The sequence below is a fragment of the Equus quagga genome, chromosome 15 (genome assembly GCF_021613505.1).
Source record: "Equus quagga isolate Etosha38 chromosome 15, UCLA_HA_Equagga_1.0, whole genome shotgun sequence".
Taxonomy (NCBI): domain Eukaryota; kingdom Metazoa; phylum Chordata; class Mammalia; order Perissodactyla; family Equidae; genus Equus; species Equus quagga.
Window position 1 is genome coordinate 29377812 of NC_060281.1, and position 9812 is coordinate 29387623.

Sequence of the window (9812 nt, forward strand, 5' to 3'; positions counted from 1 at the left end):
CCGCTCGCTCAGGAAGGCAGCAGCGCCAGAACTGCAGAAGCCAGCTCCCCGCCCCCCACCGCCACCTCCTCCCCCTCCCTCCTCCCGACCCGCCTCCTTCTCCAGCCACCCACCTCCTTCTGCTCGTTTCTATGGCAACCGAGCAATGCTCGCGCCGACAGCCTCCCTCCGGTGTACACCAGGGGACGCCCGCCTTCTGCATGGCGCCCGCATCGACATGGGGCGGGTGCTCAAACTTCACCTTCACAGAGACGCTGGTGACCACGGGCTCCCGCGGCTACTCTCAACTGTGCAGGACCCTGCTCTGGCCCCTGTCCTCTCTTTCTCCTCAAGACCCTGCCTCCCGACATGCCTACCAGACATTGTAAGCTGCATCTTTCCACGCACTTCCCTCAGGTCCTTAAAATCTTAACTGCACGCTGCTCTGTAAAACACTTCTGTTTGCTTAATTATTTATTCTCATTCAATCACTCCTCAAAATTTTGTTTTGAGTCTTTTCTGGATCAGGCAAAGTGTGACATACTCATCTACAATCTCATTCCACGACATTCCATCCCCATTTTATAGATTAGAAACTGAGGCCCACAGTAGTAAAACAACTCGTCTGGGCATGCAAGGCTCCTGGGCTCGTTATTCCCAGTGAGGCCTGGTGAGGCCAACTCTGGTGCCTCTCCCACGGGCCCCGGCTGTCACACACCTCTCAGAGCAAACATCCAGGCCTGCACCACACGCGCCAACATGTGTCCACGCACATGTGCACTCCAACAACACATACAAACACCCACTACATGCACGTGTGCGCACGCATTTTCACAAGCCTGTGTATCTACCTGTACATGCACAGGGAACACGCACGTATACACACATAACTGTAACACTAATATCAGCATATAGGCATCCTTACGACATGTGTACACACGTCTGCACAGATCCAGAAGATGCAATACACAAACCCTTCCTACACAAAATCGCAGCGGTACGCACAAGCCCCCAACCCTAGCCTCATGAGAGGGGATTTTTTACACAAGTAAAAGTGTCCCGACCGGGAGAATGACCGATGAGCCACTTCCCGGGAGAGGATCTGACTGTGTGCTCCACACCTGCCCTCTGGGATCAGACTCAGATCGGCCCACTGTGTCTCAGCTCTGGGGCTGGAGGGGGCTGGGGTGGGGTTGGGGGCAGGGTCACTCACCCCTACACCCCCTCCCTCCTTCTGAAAGTCCTGTGTCTGGTCCAGACTAGATCCTACCTGGAGCCCCTGGGGCAAGTGGGGTCACAGATATCCTCACCCATGCCCCTGGGTGCTGTCCAGTCCTGCTACTGAGAATTATTACAGGATAGAGTAAAATGGGCCCCTGCTCCTCAGAGGGAACTCCCAGCTTCAGACTGCCCTGCCACTCCCCAGGAGGGCAGCCGGTGGACCAAGGGGGGCCTGAGGCCCAGGACGCACAGCACGCCCCACAGGATGTGCTGTCCCCAGCCCAGCAGCACCTCAGAAGGACCTCAGGAAAGATCATGGCAGCCCCTGTGCCCAGGGCAATTCTCAGGGACCCCACACAGCCCAGAGAGGGCAGATGCAATCAGAAAGAACCAGAAGTCAACCGAAAATTAAGCAAAAAACTGCCTGTTAATAATGACGGCCTCTGGGGCCGGCCCCATGGCCGAGTGGTTAAGTTCGCGTGCACCGCTGCAGCGGCCCAGGGTTTCGCTGGTTCGGATCCTGGGTGCAGACATGGCACCGCTCATCAGGTCACGGTGAGGTGGCATCCCACGTGCCACAACTGGAAGGACCCACAACTAAAATGTACAACTGTGTGCTGGGGGGATTTGGGGAGAAAAAGCAAAAACATAAAATAAAATCATGATGGCCTCTTCCTTATTTCCTCCCGTCTAAGGCCTTCTCCGTCACATGGCTGCTGCCAGTCAAACTAAGACAAGCTCTAAATTGTGTAAAGCACCCAACTTCCAGAGATGTCAAACGTGAGGGGGAACATCATCTCAGAATAGATGAAATAGGGCACTTCATTCATTCCACAGATACTGACTAGGCACCCGCCTCATGCCAGGGGCTCCTCTGGGTGCTGAGACACAGCCGTGGGCAAAACAAAGTCCCTGCCCCGAGGGTCACCAGCTCATGGAGTTACTGACACCTGTTCTCCTGCGGCGGCTCTGGCTGCCACAGCAGCCCTGCAGGTGAGACCACAGGACTGGCTAAGACGCAGAGGCTCTGAGAGATGGAGCGATTTGCCCAAGGTGACAAAGTCAGTAAGTGCCTAGGCTGGGATCTGAACCCTCTGCCCGCCGAGTTTTTTCCAATGCTCCACACTGGTTCTATTAAGAAAGATCTTATTGGGAAACAGAGCAACAGCCTTCCAGCTTCCAGAGTCTCACAGCCAAGTGTGCTCTCATCCTTAGCTCAGAGGCCAGAGAGGGTCATGTGTACTTGAAGTGCCAGTCAAATAGTGGGCATGAGTGACGACCCCCCCATAACGACCTCAGAGGTGATTTCCAGCCTGGGCTTCCCCTTGGGCCAAAAGCCCGACGCTGGGTGTCCCCAGGCCTGGAGGTCCTCAGCGGAGAGTCAGTGGAGGCCCAGGGCAGGAGGGTGGGGTGCCTGGCGTCTGACAGCAGAGGCTCCCTGGAGAGCGAGGAGACCTCAGCTAGGGGGCGGGGAGGGATTGAGTTCCAGGCGCTGTAAGCAGACCCCCCCCCACCCCGCCCACCTGCCAGCCCCCAGCCCGGATCATCTTTCTCCTAAAGACCCAGCTCCATCCAGGATACCAAAGACAGCTGCCTCGCACCCACCCCTCCGTCAGCCTGATCCAGCCCCATCTGCCACCTGGCAGACCCCCGGGTTCTGCCCTACTACCCTCAGACAGGCTCTTGTGGGAGAAGCTGCCTCCTCCGTCACCCCCTCCTTCCCCAGCCCAGGGAGCATCCACTCCCACCCGACCCCTACTGTCAGCCTGAGCCAGTCCCTTCTGCTGGGGGGAGGGTCCCCAAGAGGGATGTTAGAAGGAAGGGAGGCAAGAATGGGATAGCCTTATGGCTTGTCAAAGTTTACATCAGTAAGAGACCCCAAAACCAGCAAAAATATGGGTGATCAGTTACGCCATGTCAGAACAGCCTGTGCCCCTTGAAACTACTCCATCTTTTGCCGTCTCCTACCTCCTTTGTCTCCCTCTTCCCAAGTGGAACCCCATTCGGGGAAAATTGTCTTCCGCCAGTTTTGTCAGAGCTTCCTCTGCACGTGTTAATTGGGCTGAAAAAATATTAAGGAATCACCCATCTGCAGCCCTCCACTTCCCCACCGCCAGGCCCCAGACAGGCCCAGGGACACCTCCTACACCACACCACACACGTACACACACGCACACCATGCTCGACCTCAGCCCCTATTCCTAGACCTTAACCAGGCTCCAGTCCCACAGGTGGGGTCAAAATACGCACGAGGAGGGGGCCCCCCCACGCCACAGAGCAGCTGCCCTCATGCCCCCCAGAAGCCACTCCTTCTGTCACTGCCTCCTGGCCCAACCCAAAGAGCATCCATTGCCAGCCCGGCCCCTAGCCCGCACGGTTACCCCATGTGTTCCCAGAGCTTGGGTAAATGCAATCTGGGCTCATTAGCTGCTGCTTTGCATCTCATTTGCATAATGTTCCCATGACTGTCCAAATGCCAGAATCCTCTCCAAACCCCTGCCCATGACAGGTGGGGCTGGCCAGCTCTGCAGAAACACAATGGACAAGGATCTGCTGAGGGTCTGCCTAGGGGGCTCAACGTGGGGAAGGGGAAGATCAGAGGGAGCAAACCAGCAGTGACTTCGAGTTTCAGACCCTGAGAGGCACGGAGAGGAGGAGCAATAGATGCTCACGGAGCACCTGCTAAGTCCAGGCACCGTGCACAGTGCTTCACACACTTTCCCCACTTATTCTCCACGAGAAGCCATTTTTCAGGTGTGGAAACCGAGGCTCAGAGCAGTCAAGGCCTCACTACTCCAAGCCTGGACCCCAGAAGCAGCAGCTTAAGCATCACTGGGAGCTGGTAGGAAATGCAGACTCTCAGGTCCCAGCCCAGATCTCCTGAATCAGGATCTGCATTGTCCCAAGATCCCAGGAGACGAGCGTGAGAAGCGCCAGGTGAAGGGACTCGCCCATGATACAGCTGGAAGACGCAGCTGCTGTCAGCACGCAGGCGCATCTGACCAAATCCCATGCTAGTGTCTTTCACACATTTCACAAATGTTTCCTGAGACCTACTATGTGCAGCACCGCTCTAGGCGGTGGGACACAGCAGATCACCACGAGATGACCTTGTGGACGTTTCATGCCAAAGGGGAGACACACAACAAATGAACAATAGAAGTTCAAGTGGTGACCAGGACTATCAAGGAAAATAATGTGAGTAAAGGGAGGGAGAGAGAGGATGAGTGGCGCCATTTTAGAATCCCTCTTTGAAGGATGACATTTGAACAAAGACCTAAATAAAGGGGAAAAGGGACTTGGGCGATGATCCAGAGGAAGAGTGTTTCTGGCAGAGGGAACAGCAAGGGCAAATGTCCTGAGGTGGGAGTAAGCTAGGCACACTGAAGGCACCCCAAAATGGAATGGATGGATGGGTGGGTGGGTAGATGAAGGGACGGCAGAGAGAGGTAGTGAAGAAGGTAGGAATAAAGGAGAGGCAGGCAGGGGCTGGATCCTGGAGAGCCTTGTAGGCCACGGTGAGGACATTTTATTCTGAGTATGAAGGGAGGCCATTGGCATTTCTGAGCAAGGGGAGAAAGGGTCCAATTCATGTTCTCAAAAGATCCTGTGGCTTTTATGTGGCAGAGTGACTAGAAGGGGGCAAGAGCTGAAGCAAGGAGACCAGCGAAGAGGTTTGGCAATATTTATTCCCAACACAAATGAGTGCTTGTGGCCACTGACACGCACATCCAAGAATATGTGTAGCAACTTTGTTCACAGCAGCTCCAAACTGGAAGTAGCTCCAATGCCCATTCCCAGCAAGACTGACAAACAAATTGCGTGGCTTATTGTCTGCAGTCAAGGTAGTTTGCTTTTTTATTGCTGCATAGGATTCTACTGTGCAAATTCTACCACGTGGTTTGTTCACATAGTTGAATACTATACAGCAATGAAAAATTCCCAGGTACATACCACCATGGGGAAAAATCTCAAGACGTCATGCTAAGCAAGAGAAACCAGACTTAAAAGAACATACACAGTGGACTCTATGTATATGAAGTTCAAGAATAGGCACATCTGGACTTCTGGTTCCTGGGCTAGATGGAGTATACGTACTTCTCCCTATTCCTCCTGCAAACTACAGCTGAAAACCCTGGACGTTATATATAAAACAAACCTATGAGGACTCTAAAAGGGGAGAGAAGAAGGCAGTCTGAATAGGGACCTCAAAAAACAATACAACAGTGAGTTCTCTGGGTTTTCTTTTTGCTCAATATATCCCAGATTTGGAGCTGGAGAAGTCAGCAACCCAGAAATGCCAATGAATGTGGACAAAAACCACCCCAAGAAAAGCCTGCTGTCTCTAGCCGAAGGACTGGGAAAGGCACATTCTAGTAAGACAAAAAACCTTTAAAACAATAAATGCCCTACTCTAGCCAAACACCATGAAAAAAACTGCAGCCCCAGCTGCATGAGCAGAGGCCGAGTGGGGAGCCTTGCCTGGCTGTGAACAGGGCCCATGCCCTCCCACCAGGGGGGTAACAGAAGAATGAGAGAGGAGCCAGGATCTCCATCGTCACCCAGCGGTAACAAGGTGCCCCTTCCTCTCCACGCTGGGTTGGTGTCAGGGAAGTCCTAGTGAGGCCTTTCACCATCCCCCAGCAGTAACAGGTCAGTGGAGACCACACAGGGAGCAGTAATGAGCCACCCCTCCCTTCCTAGGCAGGGAGGTATGAGTGGAGGTCTAGTGGGACTCTGGAACTCCCACCCCTGACCAGCAGGAAGAAGGCACGCCTGTCCCCCACCAGGCTGTCAACCAAGGTCGACTGGGGAACCTGGTCTTCCACCCACACATGGCATCAATAAGGTGCAGTGTTAGAGGAGGCCTGTTAAACAGAAGATTTCATTAAGAGCCAGTGTCTCATAACATAACACCCCAAAGGTCCAGGATACAACATAAAAATGATGTGTCATACCAAGAACTAGGACAATTGCACCTGAAGGGGAAAAGCAACCCACAGACACCAACACCAAGATGACACAAATATTGGAATTATCTGACAAGGAGTTTTTTTTTTAATATTTCAAATCTGAAATCTTTTTTTTTTCCCTCCCCAAAGCCCTAGTACATAGCTGTATATCCTATTCATAAGTAAGTCCTTCTAGTTCTTCTACATGGGATGCTGCCACAGCATGGCTTGATGAACGGTGCTAGGTCCATGCCCAGGATCCGAACCGGTGAACCCTGGGGGGCTGAAGCAGAGGGAGCAAACTTCATCACTCGGCTACAGCGGCTACATCCCAGCTGCTGACAAAGATGTTAAAACTGCAATCTTAAACATGCTTCAACAAGCAATTATGAACACACTTGAAACAAATGAAAAAAAAAGAAAGCCTTAGCAAAGAAACAGAAGATATTAAGCAAAACCAAATTGAAATTTTGGAACTGAAAGCTCATTGGATGGACTCAACAACAGAATGGAGACAAGAGAGGGAAGAATTAGTGAACATGAAGATAGACAATAGAAACTACCCAAGCTGAACAACAGAGAGAAAATAGACTGAAAAAAAAAATGAACGCAGCCTCAGGAATCTGTTGGACTACACCAAAAGCTCCAACATTCACGTTGTTAGAGTCCCAGAAGGAAAGAAGAAAGAATGTGGGGCTGAAAAAGTATTCAAAGAAATAGTGGCTGAAAAAAATCCCAAATTTGGCAAAAGACATAAACCTATAGATTTAAGAGCTTAATTAACTCCAAATAGGTAAATGCTAAGAAATCTACTCCAAGATACGTCATACCCAAACTCCTGAAAACTAAAGACAAAGAAAAAGTCTTGAAAGCAAAGAGAGAGAAATGACATCTTATCTAAAAGGGAAAAACTATTCAAACAACAGCGAATTTTTCATCAGAACCCATGGGGGCCAGAAGTGGCAGGATATTTTTCATTTGCTGAAAGGAAAGAACTGTCAGGGGCTGGCCCCGTGGCCAAGTGGTTAAGTTCGTGCGCTCTGCTGCAGGCGGCCCAGTGTTTCATTGGTTCGAATCCTGGGCACGGACATGGCACTGCTCATCAAACCATGCTGAGGCAGCGTCCCACATGCCACAACTAGAAGGACACACAACGAAGAATATACAACTATGTATGGGGGGCTTTGGGGAGAAAAAGGAAAAAAAAAAAGAACTGTCAGCTCAGGATACTATGTTCAGTGAAAATATTCTTCGGGAACTCAGGGGAAATCAAGACATTCTCAGATGCTTCCGGGAGCCATCAACAGGAGGGAGCATGAGGCTGCTCTCTGGGATGCTGGAAACGTTCTCTATCCTCATCTGAGTGGTGGTTTCACATGTGTTCACACATGTACAAACACAGTAAGTTGCATACCTAAGATTTAGGAACCTCATTGTATATGTTATACTTCAATAAAAATTTTTTTTAAAAGAGGCCATTGTAATAGTCCAAGTGAGCAATGACGGCCAACGGTGCGGTGGTGAAGTCTGATTCACGGCACCCTCTGGAGGTGGAGTCACGGGACTTACTATGGTTTGGAGGGACTGTCCCCCATGGCACCACTTCCATGAACACCACCAGCCACTTTCTCACCTCTGGTATCTCAGGGGAATTAAATTGAACAACGATGCTCACAATCAGAATGTGACACAGCAACTCACACCAATTTAGCACTGGGCATACAGCTGGTGCTCAGTGCTTGCGCCAGCATGGCCAACAGTGCTGACAATACTCATAAACCTTGACTTCCAGCTGGTGGTTCAGATTCACAAAGCACTTTCCTCTGGAGTCTGTACGTAACCTCTGTATTACCCACAAGGAAATGGAGAATGAGAGAAGCTAAGGAATTTGTCCAAAGTCACACAGCTTGTGGCATCTGGAATCAGGCCTTTGCACTTTAAAGGCAGAGCCCTTCCCAGGGGTTCTCCGGCTTTAGTAAGCATCAGGACCAACTGGAGTTTTGTATAAAATGGAGATTCTGGCCGTAGCCACAGAGACTCTGATTCACTAGGGATCTCAGTTGTCTATTGCTGCATTTCAAAACTCAAAAACATTTAGTGACTTAAAACAATGATATATTACATTTTGTGATTCTGTGCATTGGCTGTGTTCAGGGAAGGGTTCTTCTTCTCTTCCATATGGCAGAAATGTCCAAGTTGGTTCCTTTTTTTTTTTTCTTGGTGAGGAAGACTACCCCTGAGCTGACATCTGTCCCAATCTTCCTCTATTTTGTATGTGGGATGCCTCCACAGCATGGCTGATGAGTGGAGTATGTCTGCATCCAGGATCCAAACCTATGAAACCCTGGGCCGCCAAAGCAGAGTGCATGAACTTAACCACTCAGCCATGGGGCTGGCCCCCAAGATGGCTTCTTTATTCACATGAGTGACCCTCAGTTGGGATGGCTGGGGTAGCCAGCAGCTGACTAGGTGCCTCCCCATCTCCCTCCTGTCCCCTCCGCCCAGACCCCCACACCCTTCCCTTACAGGGTCTTTCCAGCAGGGCAGCTGGACCTACTTACGTGGTAGCTCAGGGCTCCAAAAGGACAAGTCCCAGTGTCTGAGGACTCACCTATCAAGCCTCTGCTTCGGGCATGTTGGCCAGTGTCTCCTTGGCTAAAGCAAGTCACATGGCCAAGCCCAGAGTCAGTGCCAGGGGAGGGGGCTCCAGCAGGGTGTGAATACCAGGAGTGGGGTTCACGGGTGGGGGAGGGAGCACCAATGGACCAGACTGCCACAGTAGGTCTGTGGTGGGGCCCGAGAATTTGCATTTTTTATGATCTTCTCTCCAGGGAGTTTCCCACTGTGACACCACGGGCGGGCGTTCCAGTGACCACACTTTGAGAAGTAGTCCTACCCTGTAACACCTATTCTCTACCACCACCATCAAAGAGGCTTTTCACTCTCCCTCCTGTTCTGGTCACCGATCAAAGGGGATGCCAACAGACACAATCACTGTCCTGGGGGGCTGACAGCCCAGGGCAGATGCACACACACACCAGGACACAAGAACACTGTTCAGACACTGGCTTTTGCAAGAAGCCCAAGACGTGGACCTTTAGTCCTGACTCGGCCCCACTCCAGCCAGGAGGCCTTGCATGGGTGGCTCCTATCTCTAGGGGTTGATTTGCTCCCCACAAAGTGAGGGGGTTGGACCAAATCAGCAATTTCTAACCTCTGCACCACCGGGGGACCCCTGTATGTATTTCTTCACCCAGGGAACCCCAGGATTTGAAAGACTTTTGTCTACCAAACAAATGCACATGCTAAGTAATTTTTTTAAATTTTTTTATAATTGACAAAAAAAATGACTTTTTATTCAATTAATTATTGAGTAGAGTTTCTGATCAGCATGGGATAACTCATATTTCTATGCTGTATTGAGAAGTTCCCACCCAAAGCAAAGAGCCTAGAGACTGGGCTGCCTCAGCTTGGGAAATTTAATTTGGGTACCGCTTTTTGCAATATTCAAAATAACCGAGCCCCTCTCTGGATCTTGGGGGCCTTCAGCTGAGATCGACTGGACAGAGTGTCCTCTAAGTAAGAACCTGCCCAGCTCTAAGTAGTCTGTGTGCTGAGTGCCTCCCAGGCCCCACCAGGACCCAGCATGCTGCCAAGCAC